The following is a 15898-nucleotide window of genomic DNA, read 5'->3' as shown; positions in this document are numbered from 1 at the left end:
CTATTGTCGAATGCACACTGTTAGAAATTCATGGCACTAAAGGTCCCCAAAGCGGAGACTTTTTAAAAAACAGCCATCACATTAGCATCAATGCCTCAGTGGCCGGGTTCCCTGTGAAAACGCACTTCTTTAGTATGTGGTTAAATGAAGAGTCTTAGAAAATGGCTCAGAACAGCGGCCCTCGAGCGTAAAAACGTAGTCAGGACAGAAAGGCTATCAGCAAGAATTATGACTTGTTAGATATAAAGGGTTCTTTTGTAAGGCCATCTGATCCGCTAGCAATTTGGCAACAAATATAGGCGTAAAATCAGGGTCCCGAAAAGAATAACCGTAATCAAGAGGCGTGGATTTATTTCCTCTAGCTGCCTTTTCGATTTGCTGGGGAGCATCTGTGAAAACTGCAGTATGGATTGGAAAATTGGCCAGATACTCCTCCACAACCCCGTTTAACACATTCACAGGCAAAAATGCTTTACGGACAAATAGTTGCTTAAATTTCCATTGTAGTCCTCTTTAGCATTCGATATACTCCTTATAAACGAAGCGGCAAATAATTTCTAATTTATCCAATTGTTTGGGGCACTGGTTGCGCTCTAGGCTCTTCCATGCAGCCTTCCTGCGACGATAGGTCGTTTCGCAGTCTTCATTCCACCAGTACGAAGGGATATTGTTTTTCACAGCTGAAACACAGAACGCTGAGTGGCTTCTAACGCAGACGTTAAAACTCGGGGGCTCCGGTCTGGGCTAACCAAGGGAGCAGTAGAAGATAATGCCTGACCGAGTAATTTCTTGAATCTTACAGTGTTATCAAATTTTGCGTAGAGCCAGTCACCCTAAGAGGACGGCACAGTATACTGAAAGGCGTCGTGTCCTGACCCGCCGCGGTGGCTCAGTGGTTAGGGCGCTGGACTACTGATCCGGAGTTCCCGGGTTCGAACCTGACCACGGCTGCTGCGTTTTTATGGAGGAAAAAACGCTAAGGCGCCCGTGTGCCTGTGCGATGTCAGTGCACGTTAAAGATCCCCAGGTGGTCGAATTATTCCGGAGCGCTCCACTACGGCACCCCTTTCTTCCTTTCTTCTTTCACTCCTTCCTTTATTCCTTCCCTGACGGCGCGGTTCAGGTGTGCGCCGAGATGTTAGACAGATACTGCGCCATTTCCTTTCATCCAAAAAACCAATTATTATTAGTAATCACTCGACGTACCGCAGTCAACTGTAAACCACAAAGTCAACTGCAGACCCAACCCTAATCGCAGCTAATTCAAAGCGATCGCTGAACGAGAATAAGCCTGTATAAAAGTTATAGCACGGCTGTTGTAGCAATGCACAACATTTGCAGACATTCAAGATCAAAGCACTTGCCTGCTGACGTCTGTGCGGAAATCCTATATATCATGATGCGAACTGAAGTCCCCCGAAGAAACAACGCTGGTGTTATTGCGCAATAAAGCCTCCAAACAATCCGTCCTACGGAAGGCAGCGAGGAAGTAGCTATTCGCGACTGTTAGAGTTGCATGCTGTGTTACAAGGATATACACTGCAAGGATCTCACAGTCCGGGCGCATACCTTTTTGCGACATATTCGCACCTTAAAACAATTTCGGTGAAATAAATGTTAACAAGCCGCTTACTCCTGCTCTTCGTGCGATCAGCTCTAAACGCACGAAAATTGTGAAGTGGGAAGGGCCGATAAGGAAAAGCCAAGTTTTCTGCAGTAATATAATGTCTGGACTATGCTTAAGTATTAGCTTATTTAAATCATGAAAACAAGATCCGATGGAGCGACAATTGCATTGGAGGACTGTTGATCCCGGCATGATTATTGTTTTAGAAGTGAGCCGCTAACAGCCAGTTTCAACATGTCAGACTTCGTGATATCTGGTGAATTTTTGGGGGGGGTCTTTACATGAGTACGTTCAGATATAGACGGCGAGGACGAAGTGCGAAGCTTGAGCTGGACATGACATTTCTATGTCACAGTGCAAACGGTACAGAGAGGGAGTGTTTCAGTGTCATTCCTCAACACTGCCGTTGATGGAAGAGAGGTAGGTGGTTGAATAGAGTCAACAGTTACATAAGAAGAAAAACTAGTTGGCGGGGCTTGGCTACTCAAAGCAGATGAAGCGACCTGTGCTTACATGACCTGGGAAAGGGCATCACTGAACGTGCTGATCATACGATCAACGGCACCAGCAATAGCATTCTCCAGTGGGTACTTTGCCTCACGAACTTGGCCACGGCTACGCGCAAGAGAGAGAGCACATCCTCTTGGCTGGGGAAGTTCGACGCTCGCTGATGTTCATGCGCGGCGCTCCGCTCTCCGTCAGCGGGGCGACGCCTCGTGGGGAGGAAGGTCCTCCTGCATCTGGTCTTAGCGTGGGCGAACATTCATTCGTAACCCTGCTGGTGAATCGGACAACTTCGATTCTTTAGCGTATTTTGTTGCTAGCTGACGCTATTCTTGCTGTAGCAGTAGAGGCCTTGTTGATGTCAGCCAGAGTGCCGTCCTTTGTTTCCCTCAGAGCAAGACCCGCCATGGTGGTAGTGAGCTCGGTTGCGTACGCGATCATGTGGTGGGGTCCGACGTTTTTTAGCGGTGTCAACTGCAAATAAATGGGAGAGAAAACGTATTTATCTCCACTATTAACCCCCCCCCCCCACACACACACACACATACACACATGCTCCGCAGCAGCAACAACTTACTTCTTCAAACCGGTTTCATCAGTACCAGTTGCGCGGATATTAACTGCATAGAGTGGTTCTTTCTATACGGCAAGGCATACGCATCTCCTCGCGAGCATCTGTCACGCTGAATAATATCTAGGACACTGCTCATCCGCACGCTTCGGACATAAGGGATAGTCAGATCGGTTGGCACAATGGCAACCGCAAGAGCTAGGTGATTCAGAAATGCGGGAATATAATGGGTGGTCATCACCGCGAATGCGACAGCGCATTTCCAATTTACATGACTTGCTGCAGTGGCCAAACCGCCAGCAGTTCCTTCACTGAAATGGTCGCGGCTGCAGTAGACTTCGCGGCAGACAATGGGACACACCTTAATTTCGCATGCATCAGAAGACCTGGAAAAAATTGTGATTACTTATTCTGTGGGCACACGAGAACGAACACCCTCCATGCTACAGCGGTAAACGGTCAGGATGCCAACTAAGGCAACTAAAGCATCAGCACCCGGATGATACCTTTAGTGCGGACTAGCTAGTCAGGAATAAACGTCTTGATGGGCAATGAGGCTAACGACAGGCACAGCAGGAAGTCCGCCACACAGTCTAAATGAGAAGGCCTGCACTCAATACCCCTAATGCCAAACGGTCTTCTGAAATTTCTAGATGGTGGCTGATCACAAGCTTCAGGCGCTCCTGAATGATGGGAACGTTTTTCAGTTAAATGGTACCATCTCCAATTGGGACCAGAGCAACAGGGATCACCCTGACACCATTTTTACTGAATGACTGCAAAGGCATGTTCTGAGCCGGAAGACAGGCTAACCAGTATGCCCGACCTGTGCCTGAGGAGGTCGGGCATTAGCACCAATTCTTATAGGGCAAAAACCTGACCTAAAACGCACCCCTGGGGTGGCCTCACCAGGAACCAAAGACAAGCGACAGGAGGTGGCAGCAAGGCTCTAGCAGAAGCAGGACGCTGGAGCGGGGGCTTTCTTCACGGAATAACGGCGGTCTTCACGGAACCTAGTTTATGATACCTGAGTTATAAACTCACTGTGTCGGTTCTTTTGCGTGGTGATTTTTTTTTTGCGTGTGTCGATTTCTTCAAGCAGGAGCTGGTTTTGTATCCCGCCCAAGTTTCGGTTTCGTTTTACCTATGGCCTACACTATCATCGTCAACACTTATCTCTTCTCTGGAACCTACACTCTGGTGAAGATAAACAGTCTACCGTAAGCTGCCGTCTACGCCGGTTGGTTCATACCGCCCGGATACCGGACACCCGGACCTTGTTAATCACATTGGAACAAGAATATCTCGCATAATTCATCTCATTTATCAATGTTGCGAAGTACTACCTGTCAATCTTCTCCTTGTAGTGTATCTATCACATTTTCACTCCCACCTTCATTACTGTAGTTTAGTCTGGGCTGCAACGCCACAACAAAATCTTCAAAAGGTGTTTTGTCCTACAGAAGAATTTTCTCGGGATTATCGAAAATGTGCCTAAACATATCACTCCAAGCAACTCTTTATCAAATACAAATTTCTTCCGGCTACCGAAATATATGACTTCCGCTTGTGTCGTGCCATTAAGCGTTATTTGCTAACACATGTTTTCTGCATTAATTTTCTAGCATACGAAAACAGAATACGTATTCGCCAAAGGAACAATAAAACATTTAGAAGCAATTGTAGATCTGAAACACTACAAAACAACTTCCCACGATTGTTTAATAACTTGTATGAATGTAATATGTCATGTAACTCATCATGTGTCATTAATTAAAATAGCATTTTCCTTCTCTTTACTAACTTTGGCTTTCGCTTTATATTTCTATTTTCACTGAGTACTGCGCAACGATTAGTAAAGCTTTTATTAGCAATTTGTTTTGTTTCTAACTGCTTTTGTACAATTGTTCCTTAAGAACGTATAGTTGTCTATTTTACCTATATTTAATTCATAACCTCATGTTGTAACCCATTCTATGTCACCAAATTCGAAGGCCGGTTTCCCGTGGCATTGTCAAGCTGCCAGAAGACCGCTTTTATTATGGGCACCCTGAAATCATGTACTGCATGGTGGTGAAACGAGCATATTTATATTTAGAAAGCGAGGTAAAACCCAGAGGACTTACCTGATTCTCTTTACTGTGGTCAACCGCGCTTGTCGCCTTCGTGTTTTAGTGTTTCGTGCACTGTTGCTGCAGCTGAGGATACAACAATACTTCATAGCTGTTTTCCTTCGGCGAAACTGCTTCGGTGATCACGAAGACAGCACCTTGCGCAACTCGCCCGTCTCACATGCGCACGAAGCTAGCAATGCGGCTGCTCCGGCGGCCTCGCGACTGTCAGCGGTTAATCGTTAAGGGAGAAAAACGGCGCTAGCGTCGCGCACGGTTTCATAATACAGCTAGATGTAGTGTGCGGCTATCATTTGAAAGGTCATTCTTCGCTCTTTTTAATGCACGTGCTCTCTTTTTTTTTTCAAGACCACTGCAAGGCGCTGGCAGTACAATAGAGGGATAACTTGGAATTTTAAAAATAACGAGGCATCACTTGCTAGAAAAACGAAATCGGAGATGGGATTCATGCAAACTTGAGCACGCGACTAATCTAGCATTTTTACCCGCCACCACGTTCGTTCGTCCTTCTGCTTGGAAGTGCTTGTGTGTCTTTTCTCCCGCAAACTGCTGTCTAAGAAGAAGACTATTCAGGCTGTCGAAATTACTGACTTTTTACGGTATTCGATTCAGTGCGAAAGCACGGTCTTTTTTTTTTTGGTAAAGCCTTTTTACTGATTTTACATCCATGAATCACTGAACTGAGGCACAGATATGATTACTGATTCAATTTTCTCTCTTTCTTTAGCGGACACGCAAAAGACGACTTTGCTCAGGTCCGAACCTCCAGATTAGTGCTACGTAGAAGATGACGATGAGTGGCCAGTGCCGCAGGAAGGGGCTTTGGTGCTATGCCAGCTGTGGACACGCAATATTACTAAGGGTACAATAACAACAGTCAAGAGGCTATTTTTCGCGGACAGATCGACCGGATTAATGCTCCGTAGAAGACGGCGATGAGCGAGCAGTGCCACCTGACGTAGAGCTCGGGCTAGGCCAGAAGCGGCACATAGCAGGCTTCCAACGGTTTCAGCGTCTCCACAACTTGAGCCATGAGCTTCTTGCTGCAGCGTACTTTCAACACCTGGCATTTCTTGGAGTTTGCGCGTGTGCAGTTCAAGGCAATGTCAGGTGTCTATGACCCTCCTTTGCTGCAGCATACCACGACTAAATCTCTCTTTATGTACATCAATGTTAACTCGGACAAAACTCTGTGAGTCTTGCGGCGAAACTGAGTCTATAGATCACTTTTTCCTCTTTTTCCGGCGGTTCGCCTCTATCCGCAGAAGCTACTTGGAGATCCCCCTCACTCGACCGGTGCTTCCTGTATCGTTTACGATTCTCTTCTTTGGGGCGAGCGCCAAGGGATATGCTTTGAAACGAGCGTGTGATTTTATTCCGTAATATATAGTGTCGTCGGTTAGATTCCTCTGTTAGAATGAGAATTCACTGATTTTTCATTTCCGCTTTTTTAATCTACATTTTAAATCCAAATTCGAGTCAAAGTCCCAAAATTGTCCAATTACTGCACTCCTTGCCCATGAGTGCGTTTGTATCAGCTATGCACCGTGGCCAATCCCACACCGTGGGTGTGTGCCATTAAGCCTGAATACACAGTTCATCATCATCAGCGACACATACCCGCAAGAGACGGTTTTCCAGGCTCTGAATCTACGGATTAGTGCTTTCTCACTCAAACGGGAACACGGCACCGCTCCGCCAAAATGATAGGCAAGGGCCGTAGAGGATGCGGTTTGGCGTTTGCTATTTCCTTGCTCGGCTATTCTTTGCCTAACCATAACGACAATGCTGGAATGTTTTGTTAAATTTGATGACTAGTTTTGTTATTTTTCGTTTTGCTAAAAAATCGTGACCTTAGGAAAAGAATCCTTTCATATCAAGTAACAAATATGCCCACAGGGCACCTCCTCTGATCTGAAATTTTATTAGGTGTGCGGCTAAGATATCTGTTTTTGATATCCTTCTTCACAGCAAAAACAACAAATTTTCAGAGACCATTGCGAATAAGGGAACAATAGAAGCGCCACGAATGTTAGAGAGAGGGAGAGAGAAAACTTTATTTGGTCCATTAAGGGTTTAGCGTTCGGTCTTCGTCTTCATCGCTGCAGACTCTTGACCTTCAAAGCAGGGTTGGGCCCCTAGTCCAGTGCTCCACTGAGTCGCGCTACTTCGCTTGCGTGCTGAACCAGTGCCCTTTGGGCGGCGAGCTCGCAGCTGGTGAGCCGGCTCGCCCACTGCCCACTGCCGGCTCGCCCACTCGGGGTTTTGTGTTGGTGGAACGTGTAGTTTCGCTTACACTCCCAGGTTATATGGTAAAGCGTGGGGGTTGCCCCGCACCACGGGCATGTGTTCCTATACTGTGTAGGATACATCTTGCTAAGTATATGTAGGTTAAAGAATGTTCCCGTTTTCAGCCTCCGCGAACAGTTCCCGACGCGATAGCGTTAAGGAGCTCGTGTCTCAGAAAGTCAGGTGTCGTCATCGTCATCGGCGCCGTTGGCCGTGAGCGAAAAATCCACAAAAAATCCTTAGAGAAGCAATAACTTAGGAGGCAGCTGCAGGGCCACCTATGTCGCACAACCTTGTGGCGTCATCAGGACATGACCACCGGATTGTGGGCAAACTGGAAACCGTGGCAGGTGGCGGTTAAATGAATGATTTGTCGTGCTCTGTTGCTCGGGAAAAGTAACTTGGGTTGCACAAGTCCCACTGATGGCTGCAACTGTCATCCCGGGGCCGTGGCGCATGGCTTAACCGCTACACCACTGCGCAAAAGTGGTATGAGGACTGCCAGGCATCTATGAATATAAAGTAGAGAAAAACTAATTCTGCCTTTATAGGCATTCACCTATTAGCTTTGTGTCATACCCTTAACGTGGAGCTTAAGTGGCCCCTAATTTGTTTTCTGAAACTCTCACGCATGAAAACATGGCTGCGCAACCTCCTCGTTACGGTTATTGCTCAACCACACCAGTCACAATAAGCAGATGTTCATCTGTTGGTCCAAAACAATTGATTTCTTCAGTACCCATGCACAGTCCCTTTTGTCTCAAAAGGTGCATGTCTTCTAGCACATGAACACAAAGTTGCGAAATTCCGCAAAACGTTCCTACAAATTAAATTATTATATACAGAAAGTTTCAGTAGAATTGAGAAAGCGCTTCAAAAGGTGTTTTTTTACGCACTATTCTATTTAAGATTGCAGAGAAAAAGTACGGGGTATTTTAGCGTGGAGAGCTGGTCGATTTGATAACTAGTAGCGAGAATACAGACGGCAGAATGGACTCAGATGAAGTGAAAAACACAGGACAATGTATCGTCCCGTAACAGGTGAGAGTTATGGCTACAGGTTGTTCTTGTGAACTACCGCTGGGTACCGTGACATCACAATAATTTCGGCGAGTGCACATTTACGTCACTCAATTCCAGAGCAAATTCCTAGCGGCTGCTCGGACATCACAATCATAATAAAATATGTTTCACTCAACCTCTGCATCTGAAACTTGCAACAAGACATCCTCTTATATCCATGAATCATACCCTTTGTTTGCGTTCGAAATTTTGCCTCTTTACCGATTTAACATTGAGTTTGGCCAAAAGAAAAAAACTACAACGCGCTTCAATAGTTAGAAGTAAATGACAAGGACAATTTCACACGTTTATCTTACAAGTTCCTCACCCTCTTTTTCAAAGGCATCAAGCCGTATGTTGTCTTCTCGGCGTTGATTTCGGAGGCAGAAATTTCCCTGCCCAGTGTACAAAGATCTCACAAACACACTCGTCCTCTGAGCAGAAAATTGGCCTTCAAAACCGCCAATGGAAACATTGTGTAACCATTCACCCAAGTAGTATCCTAACGCCCCGAGTACGGCCAATACGGGCAGAACTGAAAGGCCAGTTGAGGTAGTTTTTGGATGCGGTAAAGGGACGATCGCCTGACCGCCTAGCCAGCCCGACCACGTCCAGGAGAATTGTTTCCGCTTCATTCTCAAGATGGCAGAAGTTGGCGTCCGTGATTTCGCCTTGCTGCCGGTTAGGGGAAACACAATTCTGCGGTGGCCGTGTTAGCAAGGCAGTGGCGCCGAGTAAAAGTGGTCAAATACCAGGGCAGCAGAGAACCGTCAAGAACTCAGCCTATGAAGTGAGGCTGAATGTATACGTAGCTGTTCATTATTGGAATTTCAAAACTGCCTTAATGCGCTGTGCGGCCTGGGCGGAAGGATGCAGTGATATTAAGAGAATTCTTGTTGGACTAGTTGATAACTGATTATTGTAATTTATAGGCTCCAAACCACACACACACACACACACACACACACACACACACACACACACACACACACACACACACACACACACACACACACACACACACACACACACACACACACACACACACACACACACACACACACACACACACGCGCGCGCGCGCGCGCGCTTTCTCTTTTTTCGTGTGTATTTGTGTGGTTTTCGCGCCTATTAATTACGATATAGTAGTGACATTAGCTTGGTTATTGTTCCTGGTAAAGTTTGGCGTAGCGCAAGTTGTAATTGCATTTTTGGCAAGTATGGTTGCGCTGGTGCAAAGACGCAGCCACTTGACGAGGAATAAATTTGGCATAAACGATAGGAAATGGTACACTGGGTTTGCGTCCCAAAGCGACATATATGCAATATGGGAGGACGTAGTGGAGGGCTCCGGATCCATTTCGACACGGCCGTCATGCATTAATTTCGCCTTCGTCGAAGCGCAGCCACCGCGGCCGCGATCGAACGCGTACTCGGACGCAGCGTTCCTGCTGTGCAACCATTAATAATGGTAAGCTTCATTGCAATGCGCCTACGTATTTCTCCTTTCTGATAGTGTGTGCGCATCAGCGCCATTTTTCTAATTCCACAGAGTAGCGCCCAATGCGCATCACTGTGAATATTGCCGCGAATCTCTGCAGTCTTTGTTTGTTGTCGAGTGCGGTCCAGCGGGGTCCCGAAATCAGGCTTCTCTGCCTGAAGACATCTGCTGGCTCGGTTAACTGCTGGCTCGTCCTGCGGTGCGGAGCACAGAGGGCTGGCGTCACGACTTGAAAGGGGTGTCCGGAACATGGAAGGCCACCCAGCACCTCCATCTGATGTCACGAATTGGTGACTGCAGTCCGGAGAGCAGAGAGGCTGCGCAAATGGTGTCTAAATAAAACTTTCATTTAGGCTGACTTGCGCCCAGAATGGATTGAATCACTCGGCGGTGGCGCAGCAACAAGCGTGCTCGGCGGTCGTCGAATAGAATGCCCGCCGCTCTGAGCCGTGCTCAATTTAAAGCTAACAGCGAACTCCCGAGATAAAGCGTGCAAAGTTGCTAGAACATTGTGGAACAGTGTAGAATCAGCTCTGCCTGGATGCGATCAATCCAGATAGATCTGGCCACGTCTTGCATCGCAAACAAAGCGATAAAGTGGCGTGGCAGCACCTTTGAAGAATGAACAAACGAACACTGCAGAGATTCGCGGCAATATATCATTGCGGGAATGGTAATTGAGGCCTCCGCCATTAAACCACGTCGAGTGCAACATAAAACATCTAGAACCAAAGTAGTCGAAAACTGCTGCGAATGAATGGCCATGAGGCGTAATTTGTTCTTTAATCGACCAGCAGTGCTGGACATTATCCCATAGAGAAACATACTTACGTAGCGAGCGGAAATTCCCGTAGGGACCTGCGGCTGAGCTACTACACTGCCGCCAGCGCCCCGACCCTGTGGTCAGACCGCTAATTTCGTCCTCCGAGATTTTAGGCTCGTGCTCCTGCCCTGTTTCAGTTTCGGTTTCGATATCAATGCTTTCGATTCTGCTTTACCTTTGGCTATTAAAATATTCAACTACATCCTCTGAGTGGAGCTCAAGGGCTTTAGTATCTCATTTCTAAGCATGCCATATATATATAGACATAATAAACGGTCGGATCGCAGAAGATCGCAGACTTTTACTGGAGATACCACCAAGCTTCTGGAAGAACCTACGGAAGACTTATTTCATGCAGGTTTGAATATTGTAATCAGAGCTGTCCTACCGTAATATTGTGCCGTCATTACGCCGCCTTTTTCAGTTGCAGACATAGAAGGCAGTGGTTTCACAAAAAGAGTTTATTTTATCTTGTTTACAATTTGAACTGCACTTTAAAAATACTGGATCACACACATTTTATAAAATACATCTTTATACAAAGAGCAACAAGAAATAACTTATGGAAAAGCCGGTGGCACCATTTCATGAACAAAAAATATTGCACACACTTTCTGCGGGTTTGTCATCTAAAACATCACCCGTCCGAACAACACAACAGTTGTGGTCAACAGCTAGACACAAGTAAGGGGTTAAAAGGCACGTATAGCACGCTCGATTCCTGAACGTCAGGAGTTTTGAGTGATATGTTCATAGGCTGTTCAGAAATAAAAGCACAACGTATTAAATACATGATAGTAACCCACCAGTAAGCTTGCACTCTTCGAAAAATGCGATTATTGTGATTTTTTGGTCAAGATGTAGACACCACGCAAAAAAATCGACATTTAGCGAGCTGACAATCCCAGCATCCTGTTGGCTGAACAGAAGGAATAGCCGTCTTCAGAGAAGTCATCCCGTGGTCCGTGAAGTCATATGCGGTGAAATGGTCCCCGCATATCCGGTACGTGGCGTACAGCTGGGTCGGCCGACTTTTCTTAGATGTCGCCCCTCTTGGCATACAAGATCCAAGCCTTCGACCTGAAACAACTATGACGCAGTATAACGTGTAATTATTCGCTTCACTGGCTGACTAAAAAAACATGCGCATAGTAGCCGGTTCTAACAAGGGATGGGCAGAACTGTTTCTATATTTTCTTTAAAATACACAGAAAAGGCGTCAATAACCTGCTGTAACGAGGAATGCGGAAGAACTTCGTCTCCAGCTTCCTTTGTCATCGCCCGTTGTTCCCACACGATGAAACGCAGCCGTGGCTCCCGTATTTTAATCCACTCCGTGTTATTTTAGTGTGGGCTTGTGTACCCACTGTAAAGATTGTTGCAGTCATCAAACTGCAAAGATAAATATATCGCAGCAAAAAAAAAAAAATAGAAAGAAAAGTAAACTGCCTAATGAGTTATATCTTTGCAGGCAAGCATGTTAAAATGTCGTTCATGAAAAATTCGGTCTAACTAGCTTCAACTCCTTGCGGAAGCGAGCTGACGTAAACTGATTTTTTGTTTATAAAGCATTGACTGTTCTCTGTGGTTGTCCCTATGGTTTTCTTCCAAACCGTACCTATATGCGGTACGGACCAGTGATAAACTTCCGCTTTGAACTGATCGCACACTGTCGTAATGATTGCGTAGATCGCAGAATCCGCAACGATTTTCTTATACCGCTTCACGTGGGCACTTTCGATTGTGATCGGGCCCCCGACCGGGATCCCACTTTCAATCGCGATGGAAAATGATCGCTTATATAGTGGTCCAATGATCGGGAGTAAGAACAGCTCTAGCGCAACATATGTCCCTAAGTAGGTGCCAAACGCCCAAAAAATTTGCCAAGTTGGCAGAAAAAACGCCTCCTATAGTACTTTCCAGAAAAAAAAATATTTAAATTTGGTATCATGGCTAAAAAACATGGCTATCAATGTCGATCACCTGAGATTCTCTGAAAAGTACACATCATATCGGCGGTATTGACACAGGTGTGAGAAATTATGCCTAAATAAAGCGTATTAGCATTTGTTGTACTGCAGTCTAAAACAACATTTCTTCTAGGTATATTAGGCGTCTCTCTTTTGCTGTTCGTTTCCTAGCACTCTATGACACCTAAAAAGCTCATAGTAGGTTTCGAACGTAATCGGGCAGATCGATTCCGATGCTCCAATGGCAGTCAACTACTCCTGATCGCTGCTCAAACGCAATCGGGGCCTATTGAGGCCCGATTAGGATCTGACCGATCACGGTCAAAACTGGCCGCTTCCCGTGTGACAAACGTATTTTCACGTGGTCGATTTCAAATGTGCATTACACTGTTCGACCCACGCCATATAAAAGGTTTTTGTTACGATATGGGTGAGCTATCGACAAATTCTGTGTTTTGAACCGAACGTGTCGTGAGTTACTTTTGGAAAATGAAGCTTTCGATAATGTACATGCTCTTCCGGAAAAGACAGTACAAGTACAAACGGATGGCTCACAGTTCATATTATATTATACACGTGCAAAATACGTTCACGCAGCATAACAAACGACTTGCTACAAGGCTCTTAGCTCAAGAAGCATCAAAATTACTCCTGCGGGCAAAAGGAAACAACTTACCGGAAAAACGAGGCGACGCGTTGAAAAGCGCGGTGAGGTGGGGGTAACCGGCGGCACATGACCGGCGCACCACCAACTTTCATATCGAAATGAAACGCTTGGATGCAACCCGGTGGACGTGTGATAAGCTGTCGACCTTTGAAGTAGAGTGGAAGCAAACATTTGCCGCCTGGCGGGTGGTCAGACCCTTTTTTGCTCGGCCGCGAAACGGCTTGAGTGTCCGCTCTTTACGATGTTTCTCTATGATTAGCCTCCTTGGCTCCCGCGCTATTTTAAATGAAGTTTACAGCATATTAACCCCACAAAAGATACTTTGTCTCGCTATTTTATACTAGATTAAGTGAAAGAGGCCTCTAAGTTGCTATTTCATGTTCACATTTTTTCTTTTCTTGTTTGCAATGCAGCCTGCAGTGCCTGATTTTCTTGGAAGACGCGCTTTGCTCACGCAAAGCAGGAGCGAAAGGCCGCTGCAAGCACATCGCTTCCGTTGTCCAGTACATGAATTCAATCCCGTCATGCACAAGAGGGCAAAAGATGTGGGCGAAGCCATCCGTGCAGAGCCTTGCAATTTATACAAAGGGAGGGAGGGAGTTTGTCTCTTTCTTAGAAAGTGAGTGGAAAATGTCGAAACCGTGCCACAAGCCCACCAACCTTCTTAGGATCCCATGGACGTTGAGGTCCTCCGAGGTGAAACCTGTGCATTAACTACAGCCCCACAGCAGAAACTCTTCGTCCAAGAGCCCCAGGATCTTGCTGAAGAAGCAGTTCAGTGCGCACCACACATGTCGACTGGGAAATATGCGGTCAGCGCAACTTTACCATAGTCAGGACTGTTGCAACGCAACAGACACTCATGTGTCTGCTACATGGGAGATGTCCTTCCAGCAGCAGAAATAGCTGCCATTTAAGAAAAATACGCGAGCCAAGCCGTGACCTAGCTCTGTAGAAGCATGCGGAAGTTTTGCGCATTTCAGCCAGCTGTTAAACACACATGGTCAGATGTTTAGGGGAATCCCCCAGGGTGGAGTAGATTTGTAATAAGACAGTAATTACTCATTAGCATCCACCCAAGCGCAGCCATACGGCTACAAAAGAATACCAGTGGGCTACAAAAGATGCAGATGAGTATTCACTCCCTTATTGCAAATCTGCTCCAACCTGGGGGGGATTCCCCTAAACATTTCGCCAACACTCTTCTTGTCCTACCATAAGCTTGTCGTCCCGGTTAGCTCAGTTGGTAGAGCGACTGCTCCGGTGAATCCGTGGTCCCGGGTTCGAATCCCGGACCGGGACAAATTTTTCTGCAACTGCGAAGTTTCTGAGAAAGCTGGATAGCTTTCCTTTGTAGCCGCATGGCTGCGCTTGGGTGGATGCGAATGAGTAATTACGCCCTTATTAGAAACACACAAGGTTATGCGGTGAAGAGAGATGCTTTCATTGCTTGAAGAGGTAGCTTTTTTAAGGGAATTAAATTTTTGGTCCGAGGCAACTGCCTCCGGAATTTCCTTGAACGGTGAAAATATATCGTCGTTTAGAGCACAGATGGCTGCCGAAGTTCTGGTGTTTGTATGTTGGAATAGTCATGGCTCTGCTGCACCCTTGATGACCTTGTGTATGAGGGGACTGAGGTTTACCTGCTTCAAGTGAAGTGTCCTCACTGTTGCCGTGCAAAGCTTATTGTAGTTTTTAAGGCACGTACTACAACTGTCCCATACCTGATGTTCCAGAACTGTGAGCTGGAACTGAAGAGATCGCACCAGTATTTCCCGCGGATTCAAGTTTTCCTCCATGTCTTCAGATAAACTAAATGCTTTTTCTTTGTTGCAGATAAAGACTTTATGGCCACGTCGATTCCTCACTTAGCTTTCATTTAAGCAGTTCCTTACCAGTTTTTACCCTAGCTGGATTAATTATGGTGTCCCGCAAGGTAGCCTTCTCGGTCTGTTTTACTTTAACGTGTATGCAAACGACATTGCAAGTATAGCCCGCAACGTTAGTTGTATTCAGTGTGGTGGTGACACAAGTTTTTTTTTTCTTATCGGCTTCTCTGCCGACGAACTAGTTAATAGAGAAAATCTGATCCTTTGTGCTTGTACAAATGGCATCGAAGTACGTATGAAGAGCTAAGATGACTGTGACATAAACACCCGTCAGTAACATCAATATGTACTTGAAAGTTTGTCTAGCTATAAGTTAGAACGGATCACAATCAGAAAATGCTTGAAAATATGATCATTTTGCAATGTAGCCACCATGCAACGAGATTCATAACTTTAAAGATGAAAGAGGCAAAAAAAATCACTTCATTCTTACTAGAGAGAACCTGAAATTGCGTAAAAAGAAATGGCGCTAACCTTATTTGACGAATCACTGGTACAATGTCTGCACGCGATATTTTACTCTTGCATATAGTGTGTTTAAAGGGAAGGGAGATTAGATTTTTCTTCACGTTTGCGGAATACGGTCAAAGCACAGCGGCACGTACCATCGGGGGCAAAAGTAACAGACGCCCCCTCCAAGTTCCTGCCCGTGCCACTCTGCGTGGGGGCGGCGCCTGAAAAGGAAAAGACACTTCACGTGTTGAGACCGACGCAGTGGGCCTGTTTCGACACGAGAAGTGCCTTGTCAGATGGCGCCCCTACGCAGAGCAGCGGGGGTCGGAATTTTGAGGGGGGGGGGGGAGGAAGGGTTCTGCTACTTTTTTCCCCGATGGTACAGTTGGTGTTTTTTCCGAGTCATTAGT

At 46.1% G+C, this 15898-nt stretch overlaps 1 non-coding gene across 1 annotated transcript; it reads left to right on the top strand.

The window, feature by feature from the left end:
- Positions 1-14374: 14374 nt before the first annotated feature.
- Positions 14375-14448, top strand: TRNAT-GGU (transfer RNA threonine (anticodon GGU)). Its single transcript has one exon. It is a non-coding gene; the product is annotated as a tRNA-Thr (tRNA).
- Positions 14449-15898: the final 1450 nt, after the last annotated feature.

This window comes from Amblyomma americanum, chromosome 1, assembly GCF_052857255.1.
Source record: "Amblyomma americanum isolate KBUSLIRL-KWMA chromosome 1, ASM5285725v1, whole genome shotgun sequence".
NCBI lineage: Eukaryota > Metazoa > Arthropoda > Arachnida > Ixodida > Ixodidae > Amblyomma > Amblyomma americanum.
The sequence above is the reverse complement of the archived record's forward strand: the minus strand, read 5'-3'. Positions and strand labels throughout refer to the sequence as shown.